The sequence below is a fragment of the Oryzias latipes genome, chromosome 2 (genome assembly GCF_053564925.1).
Source record: "Oryzias latipes strain Hd-rR chromosome 2, Olatipes_Hd-rR_3.1".
NCBI lineage: Eukaryota > Metazoa > Chordata > Actinopteri > Beloniformes > Adrianichthyidae > Oryzias > Oryzias latipes.
In genome coordinates this window covers 14,305,000-14,326,990 of record NC_136238.1, presented here as the reverse complement: position 1 = coordinate 14,326,990, position 21,991 = coordinate 14,305,000, and the positions used below count along the sequence as shown (strand labels likewise).

The window sequence follows — 21,991 nt, the reverse complement described above, 5'->3', positions numbered from 1 at the left end:
CATCGGTTGGTTGCTAATCAATGGGGATTTTGAAATATTCTTTAGCAGTCGTGCAGGAAGCCAAGGGGCCGGCATACTCTTCATCCCCGGTCCCCTCCTCCGAAATTTGGACACAAAAGTCCCGCACAAGCGTCTTGAGTTGTCAGAGTTTTCGTGATGAACGAAGGAATCAGATGACTGAACAAAACCTGCAATATGTACAACTGCGAATTTTGAAACGCGAATAAGCGGGGAAACACTGTATGTTACTTTTATGTGTCTAATCTTTTCTTTAGCTAGTTTTTCCGACTGCACTCTAAAAAAATATTGTGAAAAAAAAAAATCAGGATTAGCCAGACTATGCAGACAGCAGATCATGAATGATTATTCTGACTAATATAATGAATATTAGTAATAGTTTTTTATATCTCAGTAGAAGTCTAGGGGAGTTTAGTTTATTGGAGCCAGCGGTTACTTTGTACCTGGAATAAACTAGGGGGATGGGGGGACCCAGTCCAGTTTTTAATTACAGTCAATGTCTTAAACTGACATTTTTAAGGAAAACCTTCAATGTATTTATATACAAACATATTGAAAGACCATTTAGTGCTCCATTTTCAGTCACTACACTGTGTTCCTACAGAAAAGTACTCTGCCATCTTTATTGAAGCTTTTACGAGCAGAAAAAAAGGGGGGCAGTGTTTTGGAGGAGTAAAAACCGTGTTGTGACTTTTCCATGGAGTAATGGGGGTGCACAGTAGCCTGTGCTTGAGTTCAGCACCGGGTGCAGAGTCGACTTCAAAGCCTACGGCTACACCCTGTGGTTAGTGAAAAGCCAGGCACATGCAACCTGCAGTGTTCATACACAGCGCTTGCCAGACAGTTAATACATATAACACGCACCATTGTAAGACAGGCAGACGCCTTTGGACGGGCACATAGTTAATTTAGCCTTTTTAAGGCACATTTTCATATTTTGGCAATTATTTTACCTTATTTGAAAGTTAAGGCAACAAATATTTGGCTGTGCTTCCCAATCATTCAGCCATGTGACAAAACGGAGAGTCATTTCTACTTAGAGTAGCAGAACCTATACCATGTACATTTTTTTACTGTGTTTTTGATGCCTACTTTTTTTAGCCCCTATAGTAAACTGCCTCTTGGGGGTTTTATACAAACTGCATCACAGCCATGTCCTTCAAAATACTCATGAGCAGAAGGGAGTATACATTTTTTTTCAATGAATAGATGCAGAACTTTACAGACAACAGTTTTATTTCTCTGTAATAGTAATGGACCAAAGTGTTAACCCTTTAACTCTGGAGTAGCTCCAGTGATGGTATTCTTTCAACGACAGTAACTCTTCAAGTGTTCATGCGAATAACGTAATTCCAATGGATTCTGAAGCGGCAAAAAGTGCCTTTGCACCGCGATGCAACACGTTACGTTATTGGGGCAAAGCCAATGTGAAAAGCTGCTTTTCTCCGGGTCAGAATCAGCTGATTCATGGCCAAAGAGTTGTTACATTTAGGGTATGTCAGAAAGTGTGTGTTATGTAGGTGTCGCCGGCGACTTCCCTGATGGTAAAGGGTTAAATTGCTTTGAAGTCATGAACTCAATTGATTTAGCTAATTAATTGAATAAAACCTACCCAAAAAAGGCCTGTAAAGCAATTATTTTAAAAGTCTGGATGAAACGTAAAACAACTTATATCTTAATATTTTTGGTCCCACACATGAGAGTGGTTGCCATAGAAATGTTGACTCAAACCAACTTTGACCAATCACTGCTCACTGACATTGTTTTGCCCCAAAATGGCAGCGTTGGCATTGTGAAAAGAAATGGCGATTGAATCGACTTCATTTTATTGGAGGCAGAAATAAACCATCACTCTGTCTTGGTCCGGTTCTCATATACAGTCAATGGTTGCAACATGCTCATACCTGGGATTGGGGGAGGGGAAATACCCGGAACTCCCAGGTGGCGGTGAGCTGCTCGTCTGGGGCTCGGGGGGGGGGGGGGGGGGGGGGGGGGGTCCAGGTGTGGGTTTCTGTGTTGGGCTCCCTGGCAAAGCGGAGGGCTGTCCTCCTGGCTGGGCTGGGGCCTGCATTCTCCGTGCTCCTGTGCTTCCCTGCTTTTTAGCACCGGGGGGCCGTGGGGCGGTCCGCGTCGCCCTGGTCTGGGTGTCTGGCTGGATTGCTTGGAGGGAATTCTATACCATGCTGGTGTTGGGGGGGCCTTGACACCGCTGCGGCTTCGACGGGGTCTTGGTGTGGGGATGGCCGGGCACTCTCCCTCTTTTTACATTCCATCATCCACCTCGGCTGAACATAAACACCCACCTGAGCACAGGTGTCAGCTCACCTTTGCACAATAGTTGGTGCGACAGAATGAAATGCTTACATGTGTTGGTTTGTATCATATGTTCATATGTGCGTATGAACTGTAGTTGTGTTGGGTACATGTTGATATGATTGTACGTGAAGATTTTTGGAGCCAACAGGTATTTTTGTAACACCTCAGTATGTGTGTGGACAGGCTCCGCCCCCTTTGACTAACATTTACACCAAACAGTAATGATGAGAATCCTCCAACATCTTGTTGCTTAATGATTGTACCCCCTACCACCACCACCACCAATTCTGTAGTCATCCTCCAGATTTCCTTAACCCCCCCTTTCCTCCCTCTACTTTGCCTATACTAAAATGGGGGTTTATTCAAATATAAACCTAGTGTGTCAGAAGATCCACAACCCCCCGTTGAAACAGTAAAATATGTCCCAACACAAGAGGCCTTCAGCTCTTATCTGTCTGCTCAGCTGTTGGACAGCAAAATGAAAAAAAAAAGAAAATAACTAAAGTGTCCGAGCTAAATCTGTCACATTAGGCATAAAATGATCAGAAAACAAAAAAAAACTTTTACATTGCGCCTGATGCCCTTAAATTCTCAGAAATAGCTATATTTTTATCTACTTCATGTAAACACATAACAGTTTTTATGTCAAATGAATGCTCTATATTCCCATATCCATCGTTTGTACCTATTTCTGACATTCTTATTGTTGTAAGCACTGTCTCCTGTCTGTAAGTAACTGATTAGCTAGTTTGAATGACATGACGGAAAATGGAGTTGGAATCCGCACATTGAACCACCCCTATGGCCTCTCTGCATCTCAGATGAACCTGCCCACTCAGTGACACTGGATTGTGCTAATTCATTGTTTTTCAAAATGCATGAGTCATGCTACCATAAGAGGTTTCATGACAGCTCAGCAAGCAACTATCCTGAAAGAACAATAGGACCAGTCGGCTTGAATTATGCCAAATCTTGCGTTAGTCACGGCTTGTTTATCATCAGATTGTTTATTTCAATGCCCTTCGCACTGTATCAAGTTTTTTAGAGGTTATTTCAGGCTCCCTGTCTTGTTATGCCACCTCCAAAGTAGCAGGTGTTTTTAAGGCCAAAAGGGATGTTGGATTTTCAATTTATCATAAGAGCCTGGTAGGATCTACAAGCCTACAGGCCACCGTTGCCTTAATTGTTCATGTTTTGCCTAGTAAGAAGAATATTTTCTCATGTCAAACTGTGAATGTAGGAATGTTAAACAGAGGGTGATCCATTCATATAATCTGCTTCATAGGGAGTCAGGGTGCAGCCAAAACAGATTACTGTTTTGCCAAATTCTTTTCTTAACACGGAAATAAGATTGACTTTCCTCCTAATTCTGGATTATTTAGTAAACGTCAAAACCATATGGGTTGACAGGATGGAATATGATTTGAATATTAAAAACTATAAAAAGCTATTTGAAAGCGTTCCAGTGGTCTTTGAATTTTAAGTATTTAGTCAAAATAAAACACATTGGTCATTTTTCTAGGGCATAGTTTGGCAGTAGGTCATTAGAAATTTACCTCTGAGTTGTGTGCCCCCCCCCTCTTTCTATCACCCAGAACTGAGAGCTTTCTGTTTACATGCTCGCCTGCTAGCATACAACCCGTCACAGCCCCAACCTAACATTACTGGCACAACAAAAGTGGCGACCAATATTGGATAGATTGGATATGGCAGTTTTAAGATAGATGCCAGCTCAGATGAGGAAACAAAGATGTACATGGATCTACATGTCTACAAGTGGACCGCCCAAACTGCATTTTTTTTGTCTGCTCTTGATTCACAAGGATTTGAAAAATAAAATACTCAGAAATGCAATTTTGAGCCTAATTTTCCCTAATATATGTCCTCCATCATCAGACTAAGGCCACAAGAACATGTTAAAAACAATTTTCATTCATCTGAGTGGATCTTTAATAAAACTAAGAGTTTCTTCTGTCCAGTCTTTAGAAGTGTCTTCTACATTTAGTATGTTCAGGTCAAACGCCGGGAGGACAAAATGATACCAATTATGGACACAGATTGTGAAGGGTTCATGTTTGCATGTTTTTCTTTACTATCACTTGTTTGCAGCCTTGTTTGCTGTGGTCTGTAGCCAAAGCAAGCTTTAAATACTTCAAAATGTTAATTTATAAAGAACATTTTTTTTCATGCACTGGTATTAGAAGATGACTCATTTGCCTTTTTTAAAAGTAATCCAGCCCTCAATCCTGGCAGGTTGATTATAGTCTTGCTTTGATGGCTTTTTTTTTTTTGCCTCCCTGAAAGGACATGTTAATAGAGGATGTGGGGGGGGGGGAGCAGTCCAGACTTTCTCTTTATCCTCTTCCCCTCTAATTTCAAGTGGTTCCAAAAGTTTCTGGCCATATCCTTGTTGCTTTGGTTTGCCCACAACACCTCCCTGATTTGGCTTTTGATTTTCTGGAATAACTGCTGAAGTCTTTAAAATTGAAAGTGATTAGAATTAAATAACTTATTTTACCATTTAGTCCTTTTGTTTACAATCATATCACTATATACTTCAAGTTCACATTTCTGTTTTCTTTTCATTGTTTTATAAAGATAATAAAAGGGTAAACCACAGCAAATCCCATTGGTATTACAATCACAAATCCAAGATCATACGCGAATATGCTAACATTTCCCAAGAAGTTGCAATACATAAATATTTGGCTGTGTCCGAATTCCTTCACTAGTAGTGCGTTCGCCATCTTGTAGTGCTGTCCGAATCTACAATTCCAAAATCAAGTGCCCAAGAAATTTCCCAGAAGTCTCTGCAAAAAACCAGTGTGCATCAATGCTTACGAGATTGGGGAATATAGACCACAATGCATTGCGTTTGAACACTTTTTGCCAAAAAATGGTATATAAATGTTTTTTTTTTCATAAATCATCAACGTTTTTATCTTCAGAAGACAGTGGATTCATAAATAGTTGTCGAAAAATGCTCATATCAATTAGATTTTCACTTTGTGAAATGGATGACATCATATGGTGGAAGAAAAAAAAGTAGTGAGCGTGGTGTCCGAATTGCTTTTATAATCCAGGGCACTAGATTTTTTTTGTTTCCACAGTGAGATAAACATTTATTTCGGTTATGTCAAACACACAAACTTAAACCATCAACATAAACATTGACACTGAACAACTAAACATTGAACAAATTAACCGAAACAGGTGTCGGGTGAAGCCAAGGCTAATTTCCCTGACCCTGATTACAAACATCACATCTACCAACAAATTGATGATACCTAAATAAAAAAAAGAAGAAAAAACAAAAACACTTCTCAAAATGACTTCACAACCACAAGAGTCTCTCCGTCCAGAAGGTATTTTTGATATATTTTAAATGTATACATTTTTTAAACTGATAGATGGAGTTTGCATTCTTCTTAAAAGGGCTAATGATTTGGACAATTTAGAGAGAACATGTGTAATGTGTGGTTTCCATGATAATTTATGATTCAAAATTACTCCAAGAAATTTTATTTCATTTACACTTTCAAGAAGAACATCCTCAATCTTTAACTCAGAAATGTTTTGTAGTTTTCAATGGCCAAATAGGATGTACTTGGTTTTATTTATATTTAAGGACAGTTTGTTTGTATCAAACTATTGCTTAGTTATGGATAATTCCTTTGGTATATCTGCAAGAAGCTGGTCCAGATTATCTTCTGATAAATACGAAGTAGTATCGTCAGCATATACAACACAATTCAACAAATCAGATTCTTTACAATTATCGTTTAGGTATGCAATAAATAATAAAGGACGCAGGAGGGGCCCCTGAGATACTCCACATTTTACAAGACACATTTCAGATTTTTCGTTATTGAAATAAACATACTGATATCTGTTAATAAGATAGCTTTCTAACCAGGAGGATGTATTTCCTCTGAAATCATATTTCTCCAACCTACTAAGTAACATAGTGTGGTTTACTGTATCTAACAGTTTTTGAAGATCAACAAAAATGCTACAGTAAATCGAGGAAGAAATATGATCAACCAGCTGCATTATCCCCATTAAAGTAGATCTGCCAGCCCTAAAACCATACTACATAGTCTCGCACTAAAAAGTTTTTTAGTAGTTGGTGATTAGAGTGGGAATTCGGATGCAGCCTTCGATTATCTGTAAAGATAATTGGAGAATTAAAGCTAAAACAAGGGGAAATAATGTATGTAATTTTCTTTGACATAGTTTCTACAGAGCAGCAGTAGTTCATTATAGATTTGCCGCACCAACAATTCTGACTATCTCATCCCTGTTTGTACACTCTCCCGCTAGCTTACAGCCTCTCATACCTCCAAATAGGGCTGTACGATATGAGGACAACTGGCGATTTGCGATATTAGTGATCAATGTTGCAATGACGATTTAACTTGCAATGTAAACAAATAGCAAAACGACAAAAACATCATTTCCATTTCACTGCGACAGTGTGATATAAATAAAGTCAACATATGTTAAATTATATTCCAAATGACCCTGGTCTACAGTACATAGAAGGTGAACATCTAACATAAAAGTGCTCCATCTGATTGGTCAACAACAGGAAGGAGTCCATCCGATTGGTCAGATGCATAAAGGGATTTATTTGATTCGTTAAACACTTCAAGCTGCCATAAGATTGTTTTAGCACATTTAAGGTTACCATTTATTGCAATTTCCGCTGACTTTTGAAATATGCGTATTGCACAGCTTGATATCGCGATAACGATAAATTTGCGATTTATTGAGCAGGCCTAATTTGCGGCCTATTGTTCAAGCCTACCTCCAAACTAACAATACCGTTGCAACAAAAATGTCTAGCATTATTGGAGCTGTCCAAATGTATATTATTGACCCAGATGCCGACTCTGACGAGGAAGATGAAGCCGTTCCTGGATCTAGTCGTCTACAAGCAGATGCATCAGAATGGAGCCGAGCAGGGAGCTTGTGGCCTGCCGACTGTAGTTTCTACATCACAACTAGAATCTTTTTCAAACTGCAGTTTTTCGTCTGCCTCAGAATAAAAAAAAAAAATACTCCAGATAATGTCCTCCATCATAAGACAAAATGCCACAAGAACATGTTAAATATTCCAAAAACTCATTTTTTTATCGGAGTGAGCTTTAAAGACTAAACACAAAATCACACACATGGTGTGATGCCTTTTTCCTTTTAGCATGACATTTGCATCTACTACTGTCAATAGTGTGTCACCTTAATTCGCAAAGCACAAATAGTTATTCTTTAAGAAAGGTTTGCCTTTGAACATCTTTTAATCTTTTCTATTGACAAGGCAAGCTGTCTTCAGGTTTCATTCAGCCAAAAGTTTGCATTTTAGCACTCATTCTTTTTGCAATATCTGCAAGAAATTCGACATCTCTGCTACTGCAAGCGATCGATAGCTGGACTGGGACAAAAGCGACACTTGCTTTCGGAATTTGTTTTATTTCATGTGGTCTGGAATAATAAGCATCGAGTGTGGTGCTCTCACTCGGGCAGCCCGGCCTCTGCAGTCTCTCCCTCCTTTTCACCCTCATTTCCCCACTCTCCGCCTTTGTTTCGACGCTGCTGCAGCACTTGGCCAAGCCTGCAAATGAGCACCGGGACAGGGCAATTATTCAGCATCGGGCAAGCCCCTCACCCCTCTTTCACGCACGCTCACTGATACAGTGGTGCTGCAGCCCCCCTGTCATGTTTGAGTGTTGCATGCTTTCATAATCTAAGCGCCTTTGGAATTAACCCAAACAGATTTAAAATGTTAGACCTCTTGGGTAAAGATGGTGTTGAAGACATTACAGTTTTCTTTTCAAATGGAAATCAATAAACTGAGGAGGGAAAATGTCCTTAGGAGAACTGTCCCCAACCCCCCATCTCCAACCAATGCAGACACAAGCCTTAGCTTCTGTATACGGCGGAGGGGATGCGAGGCAGTGTGTGCGTTTGCACGCCGCAGTAGTGTGCTCACCGGCATCAGCCATCTCTCAGTGTGGCGTTGCCCCCATGACTCCCGTTGGCTGCTCTGTCTGCTTCTCATCTATTTTTTTCCCTCTCTTCTCTGCAGAAGCCCTGCTGCCTCCCCTCTCCCCTCGTTTCAGACAAAAAGCTGGACCCGCCCCAACAGGTAAGATGTCATTTCTTAGAGATCAAAACGCTCTGTTGCAACCTTTTTTGTTTCAACACTAGCAACTGCGGTATCCTTGTTTCTAACCAGAAAGGGACTGTCTGACTTTGCATCTTTTCCAATCAATATTTGTGCCTGTCGCCCCTCCCACTCTTTTAATTTGCAGCTGACATATTAGCGTGATTTAGTGAAAGAGCTGATGTTGCGATAAGACTCGAGGCGGGTTCTCCGCCTAAGTGACCTTTAGTCTTTGTGACGTTTTGTGTCTAGACATCCCTTTGTCATGCAGGCAGCTCGTGCGTTTCAAAACAAAGCATTTCAAAGACACTTCTATGCTGGATTGCAACATTTACTTTTAGTTTCATAGCAAAAAAAAAAAGGTGATTAAAATCTCAATGACGACATGCGTTGGGAGAGTCGTGGCCAAACGACTGTTGGTGGCAGCTACAGGTTTAATTACAGCTTGGTCAGGGAGGTTTTGGAGCAGGTGGCGATGGACTGATGAGATGTTTGGCTTCCTCTATTCTCTATGTTCCTTCACTCCTTCTGTAATATGTTGTTATCTGGAATGCCTCCCACTCTGTGTCCCCCTTCTCTACAATTAGTTGTTTTCGTCCTTTGTTTTGGCCTTCGTTCCTGACATGATCCACGTTGGAGCTTGTGCTGTCTTTGGCAAAGATGGAATTGATCTAGTTGTTTTTTTTTTGTTTTGTTTTGTTTTTTACTTTCTTTCAGCCACTTTGTAGTTCCATAAATGTCCTTTAAATAGCTGATTAATAGCCAACTCTGTAGGTATGTGGTAGATTATAAGTCTGGCAGGTTCCGCTGTCAAAAAAAACAACAAAGTCGTCATAAGAAATACTACAATAGAGAAAGCATGATTAGACAAAAAGTAGCCCTTTGAAGTATATTTAAGGACAAAGCCTTTGTGCAAACAAAATATCAACCTGTTCTATAATGTCTCTCTTTACTAGACTAACCCTGTACTGAGTTTTTAAGTTATCAGACCAAACGTAATTCACGCATCAAATTTTTGTCGGACGCCTCCCCTTAGACGCAAATCGAATCCGCCGCTTGACGCTTGTCCAACAATGTGTCCATAACCTTGACGCTCCTAACCCGTGTAAGGGGAACTACCGCCAAAAGTTTTTAGCCTCAATGCTACATGGAAGCTTTGATTGTATATGTCATTTACAATGCAGGGAAAGCAAATATGATGTTGAGAGATCAGGTTTATTTCGGAGAGCTCTACAAAAGCGTAGGTATTCACGTCTCCATGACTCATTAACCATGTCTCATGTCTCATGAGATAATTCAGAGACTCTCCCAGTATGGTGAGCTCCACCATCTAGAACTGCAGGAGCTGCATCTGAATGAAAGCCAGTTTCAGCAGTGCTTCCATCTCCCTCCAACCCAGTTTGAAGACCTCCTGTCCCGCAATAGTCAGAGAAGGGTCAAAATCAAAAAGAGTGTTAATAATAAATAATAAACTGACAGGACTTTATAGGGTTGTGCCGATGGATGATATCATCGTCCATCGTGATGGCTGACTGACATCAAGATGGAGAGACGCCATTGTGATGCCACGCCCCTGCCACGCTGCAAGTCGACACCATAAGCCGCGGTTACATGTACAAAATATCTTGATCGGATCAATGATCGGATTAGAATTCAACTGTGTACATGGGCCCAGAAAAACTTTTTCCAATTATAACAAACGTTCACATGGGTCACACTTTCGGTCGGAACAAAACATTCGCACATGTGCAGTAGTGTTTGAAATAGAGAGGGAGGGAGAGGAAATGAGTCCCGCTGTAAACAAACCGAGCTGCAACATACATAAATATCTGGCAGCTCGGTAATATACGAGATGATCTTCTAAACATGCTTTTATTATTGTTATGGTTGTTATGGAGCGCTTGTTCGCTCATTATTTTAATTTTAATCCGTGCTTTTTTTGTGGAAGAACGGAGCCGGAAGAAGCCAGTGCTAAGAGAAGGCTAACATGGGCTAACAACATTTAGCCTTTGATGGACATAAAATCCATGCGTTAAATGCTGCAATCTGCATCTTGGCTGCACGTAAATATGTGGGAATAAAATCAGCCTTTATTTTGTCGGGACACACCTGGAAACACAAATCCACGCGATTCTTTGAACGGTTTCTAAGGACTGAGCGACATTTCTGTTTTGAAAAGCTCACACACCGCCCCAAATAAAATAAAATCTTCCACTTTCGGCTTCTCCCATCAGGGGTCGCCACAGCGAACAAGTCGCATGGTAAATTTGGCAATGTTTTACGCCGGATGCCCTTCCTGACGCAACCTTCTCAAACCGGGCTTTGAACCGGCAGAGGTAGAGAAGGGAACAGGGAGCAGCCCGGAGTCGAACCCTGGTTTCACGGACGGAAGGCGCCGCAAACCAGCACGAGCTAAACTGGCTCCCCCCAAATAAAATAAAATAACGAATGATAATTGTATAATAACGAAAAATTAAAAATACATCCCCCCCGACAATATCATCGTCCATCCCGATGTTTTACTGTAAACATCGTCAACTGCCAATTTAAGGGACATCGCCCAACCCTAGGATCTTACTATTATTGTCTCGATGCAAAAAAGAAAAGTATCATAAATTTAATCAGATTCTCCTCCAGGTTTGCTTTGGTCTCCCCTCCTAATTGTGTCATCAACACGTCACATGCCAATGCTGCATCCTTATTTGGTTGACGCAATGTGTCGTCTTAGCCAAACTACAGATTTTTGACATGCTGCGCCGCCCAAAATGCTCTGCAGTCAGACCGACGCCACACCCGCTGCTCAAATCATGCTGCAGGATCTCTGATCGCACCTGTACATTGACTTAGTATTGCCACTGATGTGCAAGTCACCTGGGTTTTTGGCACGTATGGGTGCTGCAGGTTTTTGTGGTTGGTGGAGAATCGTTGACCATATCTTAAGTGAAGCACAGGTGTTCCATTCAGGGAACTGCAAGAGACACTTCAAGGGACATAATGAAAATGGAAAGTAGGATTTTTGTATCTCTATCAAGTGTATCATGAAGTATTTGTAAGGGTAAAGAAGGTGCGTGCCCTTACACCAGACTGTAGTTGTCAGTAAGGTAAGCGCATTGCTGACTCATAGGACGTCCGTGGGACAACCACACAAACTATACTCTGATCATCTGAAAAGCTTTTTTCTAAAATTCAAGCAAGGAGTACGCACTTATCACTTGAACAGCACTAGGAGGCCTTTGCGCAAAACGCAAGGTTTAGGTGGGGGTAAAAAAATGTAACATCCGTACAACACCCCTGCATCTCACCTACTTCTCCTTTACTTACCCTTATGTGTTGTTTAAGTGTTCGCTAAAACCCAGTTGCCAGCAACAAGCCCCCAGGAAAAAAATGTGCATGAAGGTTTTTGCTCTACAGACTTAAACAGACTCAAGGGTCTACAATCTTGATACTTTATGCGCACCACGGGAATTTTACACCTGCAGACATCCCATACTCACCTGTAAGGCAGTTGTGACCTAGGCTTTAGGCACGATGGTACAAGTGTTGTGGTTTGGAGTGGATTCCTCACGGACTTCTGAGTCAATAATGTGATTTTTTTTAACAAATAGTTTGGTCCCACGTTCCAGTTATAATAAAGTTTTTCAGATATTAGTTTGTGATCTATCATGAGAAAGAAACAAATTTGCTACCTTTTTTTCAGTAATGGCGTTTAGTTTCATCTTTAAATTCATTTTTAAAAAGATCAAAGTGTTGTTTGCACCAACATTGTCGCCCTCCACCCCTTTTATTTCTCTCTTTGTTTGCATCTGCTTGCGTGGTTGCTGGGCTGCTCTCAGGCAAGCTGTCTCTTTTCTGGAAAACAACTCGGAATGACGAGCCGTGGCGTAGGAGGGGACGACATGGGGGCAAAAGTGCCCTTCTTTGCCCTCCTTTTTGGGGATGCAAACAGAGGGCTCCTCCCTAATCATCCCACCCCCTTTTGCATCTGTCAACCAGCCTTGTCAAGTTTGACCCCTCAAACTGAACTGGCGGTTGATCTGAGGACACCAATGCAGACGGATAACCGGCTTGCATGCCATTGACTGTGAGAGGCGGTGACATTTCTCCAGAGTCAAGTTCACCCCCTTGTTGTTAGTCAGCAAATTTATAGTGCTGAAGCTAAGCCGGAAGTGGGTGTTGGAGTTAAATAGGACATTGTTGTTTTTTGTTAGGGTGTCGGAACTGTAAGACAAGGTAGGCTGTCGAGACAGACATGTCCTTCACACGCCTATGATGATGATAACACTCCAGAATAGACTTTCAACACCAATGGAGAAAATGTCTGTTGTTTTGCCAAAAACATTTGGAATAATTTCTGTGTTTGCAATGACGAGTAGTATAATCAGCACATTTGAAGGATTTCTAAGCCTTCAACATTAGAGATGTCACCGGCAACCTTGGACATACCGTAACCCTTTGACCGACATTCCATCAATCCTTTGTAGGTGACCAAAGTCGAACCAAAACACTTTGACAGAATAAAAAGCTGACAGTTTTTGAACGCCATGTATCACAGAAAATCAATTGGAGGTCAGTAAATAGAAATCATACCTAAGGCACACCAGATTATAAGGCAGATTTTTTAACTCTTTGAACAAATTCGAGGTGTTAAGGTTAATCTAATTTTAGATAACATAGATATAGATAGATTTTAAGATAGGTTTTAAGGTGTCTTATGTTTTGAAAAATATGGCAGAGTTACTTAATTTGCCAAATCCATATTCTTCCCCTAGAATATGGATCTGACTTCACTCCTGCTCATCATCAATAGTCGCCGAAACGGAGCCCTCCACCTCAAGGGTTTCCCGTTTAACGAAGTATCTCTCCGAATACCCCTACAATTGGAGAGATAGGAAGAAGCCGGAGGGTTAGGGGAAGAATTTGAACTCAGCCATTAGCTCAAATTTAATTTTACTTTATTAGATTTATAAATTTCTGCCTGAGATGCAACACAAATTAACAGGGTTTTTTTTGTTTTGTTTTTATTACTTACTACACTTTCTACTACTACATCTACTGTATTGAGATGAGAAGTAGAGGGTGTCTTTTAATTTGAAAGGAAGTTTTGTCAAAAGTAATAAACAATTTAATATTTGGTAAAAAGGCTATTTTTCCCCACATGTTTTTCTTATGCCAATAAACATATCATATTCAAAACAATAACATAAATACGTAGTAATGTTTTATTTTTCTAAAGGGGGAAGTAAGACTTTGTGGCTCCAACAGGGTCAATGAAAAATCAACTCTTGGGAGTGTTGAAGGTATCAGACCCCTGGTTTACGAGATCAGCATGAACAAACGGATTCTGACACAAAGAAAAGCGGCTTTGCTTTGATATTTTACTTGCATAAAGGGTCCGAAAGATTTACGGTAGTCAAAAGAATGTCAACGCTGGAGCTAACGCTCTGGGGTTAAACGGCTTAAACCTCCTCTGATGCATAAAGAATGACCTGTTGTGCTGCTCATAGCTGCTCATTTTCACTGCGTGATTTCCTTGCAGACATAATTAGTCTACAATAACCCCCACCAGCCTCACATTCCTGATGGTGAAAGTATTCCACAATGTAAAAATAAAAGATGGCCTCTGGGCAGCGTTCCTGGCAGGCCTTGTTTTAATGCATTGGTTCTTAAGCGTGGATTCTTTCAGGCTGCTACACCTCTCGCATCTAGACACGTTTGACCACCTGTCTTTACTTTAAAGTGCAGCTGGTGCCTCGGGGTAGAAAGTCCAGCACCTGGTCTCGTCTGCTTTGCATAAGTGCTGCTTGAGTGTATTCAGGTGTTTTAAAGTTGTTTTATTGACATAAATGTGTGTCTAGTTGTCACACCACTGTCTAGGGCCTGGTAAAAGGATGTAACATAACGGTAAAAGGAAACAAACTAAATACACCAACGGCTCAAAAACTGTCACGAACACCAAGGCTGAAATTAAGCTGGGAATTTATTTGCATGGAAAAACTCAAAAACTACATAAAAACCACCAAACCAAAATACAAGGACCAAAGCCTCTAACAAGATGAATGTAAAACTCTGGGGGGGGAGGGGGGAGGGGAAGAAAGAACCTCTGACTGCAGCAGAAAACAGATACAGAAAAGCACTCCAAGAGCACCAACAAAACAATATTACAGCCACAGCCACAACACCGGTATACAATGCTTTCTCTGTTCTAAGGTGCATAAAATAGTAATAGTGGAAAGTCGAACTTCAAATAGTGGTTTTTACAAGCTAACGGTATTTAACCCTTTAACATCAGACATGTCATCAGCAGCACCCAAATAACCGACACTCTTCGACATATCATAAATCTTCCTCCGTTTACGCGATCAAAGTGAATCAGCGGATTCTGACACAGATAAAAGCGCATTTTCATATCGGTTTTGCACCGAAATGCAACTAACGTAAAGTGCCACTTTTTTTCGCAACAGAATCTGCTGATATGCATTGTTTGCATAAACACTTCACTACTGTAAAATGTTGCATACGAGCGCATGGCTGCTTTTCTCCGTGTCAAAATCCACTGGAATTACTTGAATTGCATCAACGGTTTAAGAGTTACGGTAGTCAAAAGAATGTCAACAATGGAGCTAAAGCTGCGGGGTAAAATTGTTAAGAAAATGTTATCCCTAATCTTCTCTAAGAGTGATTGGAAATCTTTTTCCCCCGTTTGAAAAACAAAACAAAACAGTGAGACAATCTTTCAAGCTAATGTTTAGACGATAAGACATCCTTGAGTTCCTCAAAGGTTTTCAGTAATAGACTGGAATTTTTTGGAGCATTTGTTTCAAATTCCTACAATTTCTCTACCTTTTGGGTCTCTGTTGTCAATTTATTCCATCCACACCATTAACAACGGTGTTCTTGTTTACTTGAATGCAATGATCGTCTTCCCTTCTTTCTGTGATTAACCCTTTAACAACGGAGATGTCGTCGGTAACAGCTAAATAACACATACTGTGACAAATCGTAAATCTTTTAACATTTACCCGATCAACATGAATCAGCGGATTCTGATGCGGAGAAAACGTGTTTTCATACAAAATTTTTACCGCCCTACGTCTCACTAGTGTAAGGTGTTGCATATCAGCGCAAAGGTGCTTTTCTCCTCTTTAGAATCCTCTAGAACTACGTTAAATGCGTCAACACAAAAGAGGTACGATAAAGAATGTCAACACTGGAGCTAAAGCATTGTTGTTAAAGGATTAAACCCACGAGCAAACTTCCTTTCATATTTTTGCTCCATATCTGCAGGACTACAGTGATCCTATCAAGTTACAAAACTTTAAAATGAAAGGCACTGACATGAAAAGGGGAGTAATTAGTAAAAGCCGAATGAATCGTGAGCGTAATTACTCACAAGCCCACGTTGGCTAAAATCTCTTATTAAAAAGTTAATGACGGGTCAAAAGAGCTCCTTTGAAACGTTTATCCAGGCATAGATAGTCAGTCACTAATTTTCCAAACCCTCTGGCAGTTTTTACACCTGAATGGATGAGATGAGAGTCTGCCACAGGGCAACGACATCCAACTACTAAACCCACCATGTTTTTTGGACTGTTGTGAAAAATCTGTGCAGGAAATACACAATTGTACAAACCATGTGTTTTTCTCTTTGTGGGGAGAGAGAAGTTGTCTGCATAAATTATAGATGAAAAAATAGGAGGTGGGGGGTGATGGCCAACTTAAAAGGGAGGAAGCAGAGACCTCAGAGGAGAAGCACTGTCTGATTTGCTGCCTGGAACCCCCCGCCCGGATTAAACCACAACACGCCACCGACACGGACTGAACAAACCACAGCAGTCTCAGCTGTCACGGTATTAGCATAAATCAGTCTTGGCGTGGGTTTTTAGCCGCATGTAGGCTTTCAAAAAGTTGGTCCGGTTTCAATAAAGCAGCTCCATAAAAACCCAAGTCACTCCTTCAGGTTTTTAAAGACTGTGTTTTCATGACCAAAAAAAACATTTTTTTAGAATACTCCCTTTTTGAGCTCGCTGTGGGAGGTAAAAGTTCTGGCAGTATTTGGAAAGATATAAAGAACAGCTAATCAGCAAAAAAAACTCATAAAAATGTAATAATTGTCACCAGCAAGAGTCAGTGGATTTGTTTTAGCAATCGCCTTATTACATTTCTTGTGTTAAACACAAAGAAAAATGGTAACACAACATCAAAAGTGAAAGCCGGTAGCAATCATCTTTGAAGTTTAGGTACCATATTTTAAGGTGTACTGGATCAAAAGGTACACTGTCAATGAATGGTCTGTTTTCAAGCTTATGTCATAAATAAGGCGTGCCAAACTAAAATGTGCATTAAACAAGACAAAAGAATCCAAGAGATGTCAGACTTTATTAACTAGTACTTGTCTGTTACACACTACAAGTTATCCACATTAGAAGTGTTATCTTTTTCACACTACTTGTAACTCCCGACCTTGTGTGCAACATGTTAAAAAAAAACAGACCAATACAGCTGAGACAAACGTTACTTTGACTACACTAACTCACAATCTTTTTAGTATCACAGGAGAAATAAAGTACAAGCCGACACTGGTATATGTTAGCCGCGTTAGTGTATTCACAATACATCTTGGCTAACTCCTAACCTTGTTTGTTACATGTAAAAAAAACAGACTGATACCACTAAAACAAATGTTACTGTAACAATGCTAACTCACAACCTTGTTAGCATCACTTTAAAAAAAAAAAAAACAGTTCTACACTGGTATATGTTAGTGTATTTCCAATACAGTGCATTTCCAATACATGTATTTCCAATACATGTGGGCTAACTCCTATCCTTGTTTGCAACATGTAAAAAACCAGACTGATACCGCTAAAACAAATGTTTCTGTGACTACGCTTACTCACAACTTTGTCAGCATCACGTAAAAAAACACCAAAAAAAAAAAGTCCGACCCTGTTACATGTTAGCTGTGTTAGCGTATTCCCTATACCTGTTACTCCTAACCTTGTTTGCAACATAAAAAAAAAAGTTACTAGTACCGCTGTGAATATAACTCCCAACCTTGTTAGTAACCCGTAAAAACAAAAACACCTTTCGACATCGCTACACGTTAGCCATATTAACGCATTCACAATAACACTTGTTTACATCAGCACACCAGATCCATATATAAGGCCCTCCGGATTATAAGGTTTTTGAAGAAAAAAAATACAATCATTTCATCTAAATGCACAAATAAAAAACAGTTTTTGATGAAATTAAACTCTGAATGAAATGTTGACATGCATTTAATAAACGAGACTATTTCTTCATCTTTTTTCTCTAAAATAACACCAAAAATAGAACTTGCAAATGGGAGAGATCTGTCTTTCCTGTACCTTTAACTATCATTGAAATATTTAGTTTCGAATTGAATGACTTGAGCGGCTCCCAGTAAAATAGATGATTTTAAGAAACTTTCTTGTTTTCCTCTGTTGGATCGTTTAATGGTGTTCTCGCAAAACACTAAGAACAAATGTGGTTTCCTGTTTGCCTTGTTTTTGATGGAAAAAAGGGAAATCTGTGGATTCGATTAGCATCTGACCTCTTTCTTTTCCTCCTTCATTTTCCCTTGTTCTGCCTTCCATATGACCCAATTGGCCTTTATATCTCCTGGGAGCGGCGCACGAGTCAAGCTGAACATCCGAGTCGGAGTAAAAGAAAAAAAGGTTTTCCAGTTATCCTCAACCTTTTCATGGACTCGAGAGAAATTGGTCGTTTGTTGAATGCGGCTGACACAGTTCACAACCTTCTTCTGGGATTAGGAAGGTGATTAATTATAGGTTCTATCCTGGAAAAGTTGGAGTTACTACTTTTAGGGAAAAGATAGGATGTAGCTAAAATATCTGATGAGGAACAGAGCTTTAAAAAGATGCAAAGAATTAAAAACTTTGTTGGTTCTATTTAGAAATATTGCATAATTAGTTGAGATACATTGAGGGCTGTGCCCGGAGATCTTTTCAACCTCTTGCCCTTTTTTTGTTATATATTTCATGAATCTCTTTGCAAAAAAAACAAATAAAAAACAATGTTTCCTACATATTTGTTCCTAATTAAAACATTGTTTTTTATTTATTTTTATATAGTTTACAAATCAAATCACTAAACCTTTTCCTAATTGCGTTTAAGTTTACACAATCTTTCTCTTTATAAGATTTCATGTTGTAGGAAAAGTTGCAACCGACGATGTTCCTGGTGACTTAATCTTTTCCTGACAGTAACTTTAATTAAAAAAAAAAGTTGCTTTATTGTGTTTTAAATGTTTTTGGTCGACATGTTTTGGTAATTTTTCTTAAAGCGTTTTCTAGCAGTAAAATATCTTGAAGTCATGAGGCCGGTAGGTACACTGTTTACATAGAATTTACCCAGGAGAGTTTTGGTCAAAGTTTACAATTACATTAACACACTTTCTGTCTATTTCCTACTAACACTAATCTCATCACTCTAATAGTAAGGGTTCCATTCCATATTAACAAAGACTGTAAGAAGAAACATGGGAGATCTTGTGTTTTTTAGGTGTCGCCAGCAAAATCTTCTATTTCAAAGAGTTAAAAATTAGCTACGTCTATGTGTTATTTTTCTTTTTTTCAGTTGTTTCTAGAGAAGAGAGAGCCACCTCCTGGCATAAACATAATATTCATATGATATGATCAGCAACTGTGTGTGAATAGAGAAACACCTGTCGCTAGGAAATGTAACATCAACGTCGAAGTGGACCTCTCTTTCTTCAACTTTCCATAAAATATTTTCAGCACACCTGTTCATTGGGCTCATCCAAGCAAGGTAGTGGAGGATTTTTACTGTCTAATCAGATCATTAGATCTTTCTAGCTTTTGGATATAACATCTAGGCCTACTGTGCCTTGCTGCTCCAGCAAGGTTGCTCCAAATAGAAAATATGCAAAAGTCTAAGAAGACTATATTGAATAAAAAAGCGGATCATCAGACAATCGTCCTCTGGATCTTTTGGCCAGATCGTCCTTCTCAAGTCTTTAACGACGTTCATCTGTAATGCCTTTGATGTTCTTGGGCCAAGTTGGGTCTGCATCCGTCCACGTCTTTGCCTCTTCCCATCAATCTTTGTCTGCATTTCCTCTCAGGCTGCTTTCTTTCTATTCAGAATGTCATCTAGCTTTGAAGAATCTTTTTTTTTTTTTTTTTTTGTCTTGTCTGTTCAGCTTTCATCTAAACGAAAACCTTTGGTTTTTGACATGTTTTGTTTTTGCCAATGTTTTTAGAGAAAGCAATTTGCCTTTAGGCAATCTAAAAAAACAAAACACTGTATTCTTGACATTTGTTATAAAGCAATGCTCCCCCCAAAAAAGCACATTAAATTTCAGTTTACATTTCAGAGTAAGTTGCAGTCTAAATTAGCTGGTTATTCTTCAAAATTTCAAATCTTCTTTTTTTTATCACTTTTTAACTATCTTGGGCTGTACAATATGAGAAAAACCTGCGATGTGATCCATGTTGTAATGACTTGTGATACATGAACAAAATGTAAAGCAAAATACAACTAAGACATTATTTCCATTTCACCAAAATATTTTCATTTAAATGAGAGTTAACATAATTGAAATTATACTCCAAATGATCCTCGTTTTACAGTGGAGCCGGGCAGCTAGCATAAAAGGGGCCCATCCGATTGGTCAAAACCAGAAAAGGGCTCTATTTATTTGTTGAATCTTGAAATACTTCAAGTTGCCTTAAGATTCTTTTAGCCTTTGTGTAAACATATAAGGTAACCATTTATTGCAATTTACACCATATGTTGTGATATGCGTATTGCACACATATTACGGATATCATAATAACGATAAATTTGTGATTTATTGTGCAGGCCTAATTTCATGTTTAAAACATTGTGAAATTTGAAATATGCAAGGGAAATAAAACGACAAGTAAAAACATGATTTGAGCACTAATGTATTATGATGTGGTAATAAATTGATGTAGTATTAAATAACCTTTGCAAATTTCAGTATTCGTAAATTTTTCTGAATTCCTGTTTGAAGAGTTTTTACTTCAGTGCAAGTTAGTCGATGTGCCCCTCCACCCCATCCTCCATTTCCTTTTCTTTTTTTCTCTGAAAACTGGTTTTGGCCCCCCAAAATCCCCCTTGACCGTCTGTTCACATTTATTTTATATACTAACAGGATGTTCCACATCACTCCTTATGCTCCCAAAGCGACGTAAAAGAGCAAATCTGCCTTTCTTCAACACTGGCTGAAGACTTAACCCATCACCCCCTCTGGCTCAGCCCCAAACAGACCAGTCGACCAATCCAAGAATCTCTCAACCGCACTCTGGAGAATGCTCGTAATCACTTACTTACAAAAAATAATCACTTTGATTTCTTCCTGGATTATCTTATTTGGACGCCATCCCTACAGTTGCCTTGAAAAGCTGTTTCTGTTTCTTTTCACTCAAGATTCTGTCTACATTCATGAGCCGAACTCCTGACCACACTGAGACTTGAACATGTGGATATAAACGCCATAGATGGGTTGGATTGTGTGTGGCTTTGTTTAGCTGCCGGTGGTGTGCAGTTGATGGGGTTAAGCCGGTGTTTCAATCCACGCCTCATGGACGACTGGCTAAAACAAAACCTTGACCAGGGCGAGATTTGTAAAAATTATTTTTGTTTCTGACTATTTTACAGTTCACACTGTAAGATCACAGTTTTAAGGCATTTTAACTTATTTCTCCCTTTTTGATTTGTGTCTTTGAGCAGACCCTTCACCGTGGAAACAGTTGGGTTCAATAATCAGTGAAGGCAGCTCTTAATCTCAGGTAAGAAAACAGAACCCAACCTGAAATAGTTGACTCACACAGTTGAACATATCTAATCTATACAGGCATAAATCAAAATATCATCTGGTTACCAATCCAAATAATGAAACCTAATTGTTTAATCACTTTCATTGGCACAGATGCATAAAAATCTCCCAGACTGCTTTGAAAACATTTGGTGGTTCTGTGTTGCTATGTTACCTTTGTAACAAGTCCAACCATGACCTTTCAACACTGCTGACTGTTCTACAGTCTACTGTCAGTGGTGTTTGAACAAAAGTTGAAGTGATTGGAAATGACAGCAACTTAGCCATGAAGTGCTTTGTCACGTGAGCTGCAAGAGTTGAGGTCAGCCGGGCTGAAATGCACACTGCACCAATTTTTTCCAGAGTCGTCACTACAGACCTCCAAACTTCATGTGCCTTCAGATTAGTTTAGGAACAGTGTTCCGAGGTCAATAAGAAGAGGTTTTCATGGCTGAACAGATGCATTTGAACACATCCTCAAGAGTAATCTAAATCATCAGATGCAGTGGTGTAGAGGACGCCGCTGCAGCACTCTAGAACAGTAGAGGCGCTTTCCATGGAGTAATGAATCATGCTTCTCCATTCAGTTTATTTATTTATTTTTCATTTCCATTTTATGTGTATGGCCCAATATTACAACA

At 39.6% G+C, this 21,991-nt stretch overlaps 1 protein-coding gene across 16 annotated transcripts in view; it reads left to right on the top strand.

Annotated features, from left to right (window-relative positions):
* Nucleotides 1–21,991, top strand: part of LOC101165870 (microtubule-associated protein tau) — a 70,791-nt gene that overhangs the window by 15,367 nt on the left and 33,433 nt on the right. For 12 of the 16 annotated variants that reach the window (XM_078933189.1, XM_078933184.1, XM_023965094.2 and 9 more), the window contains 2 exons: nt 8,423–8,482; nt 21,266–21,324. The gene's annotated coding sequence lies outside the window, so the exon portion shown is untranslated. The remainder of the gene's footprint in view (nt 1–8,422; nt 8,483–21,265; nt 21,325–21,991) is intronic. The other 4 variants (XM_078933182.1, XM_023965093.2, XM_078933146.1 and 1 more) reach the window with 1 other exon arrangement.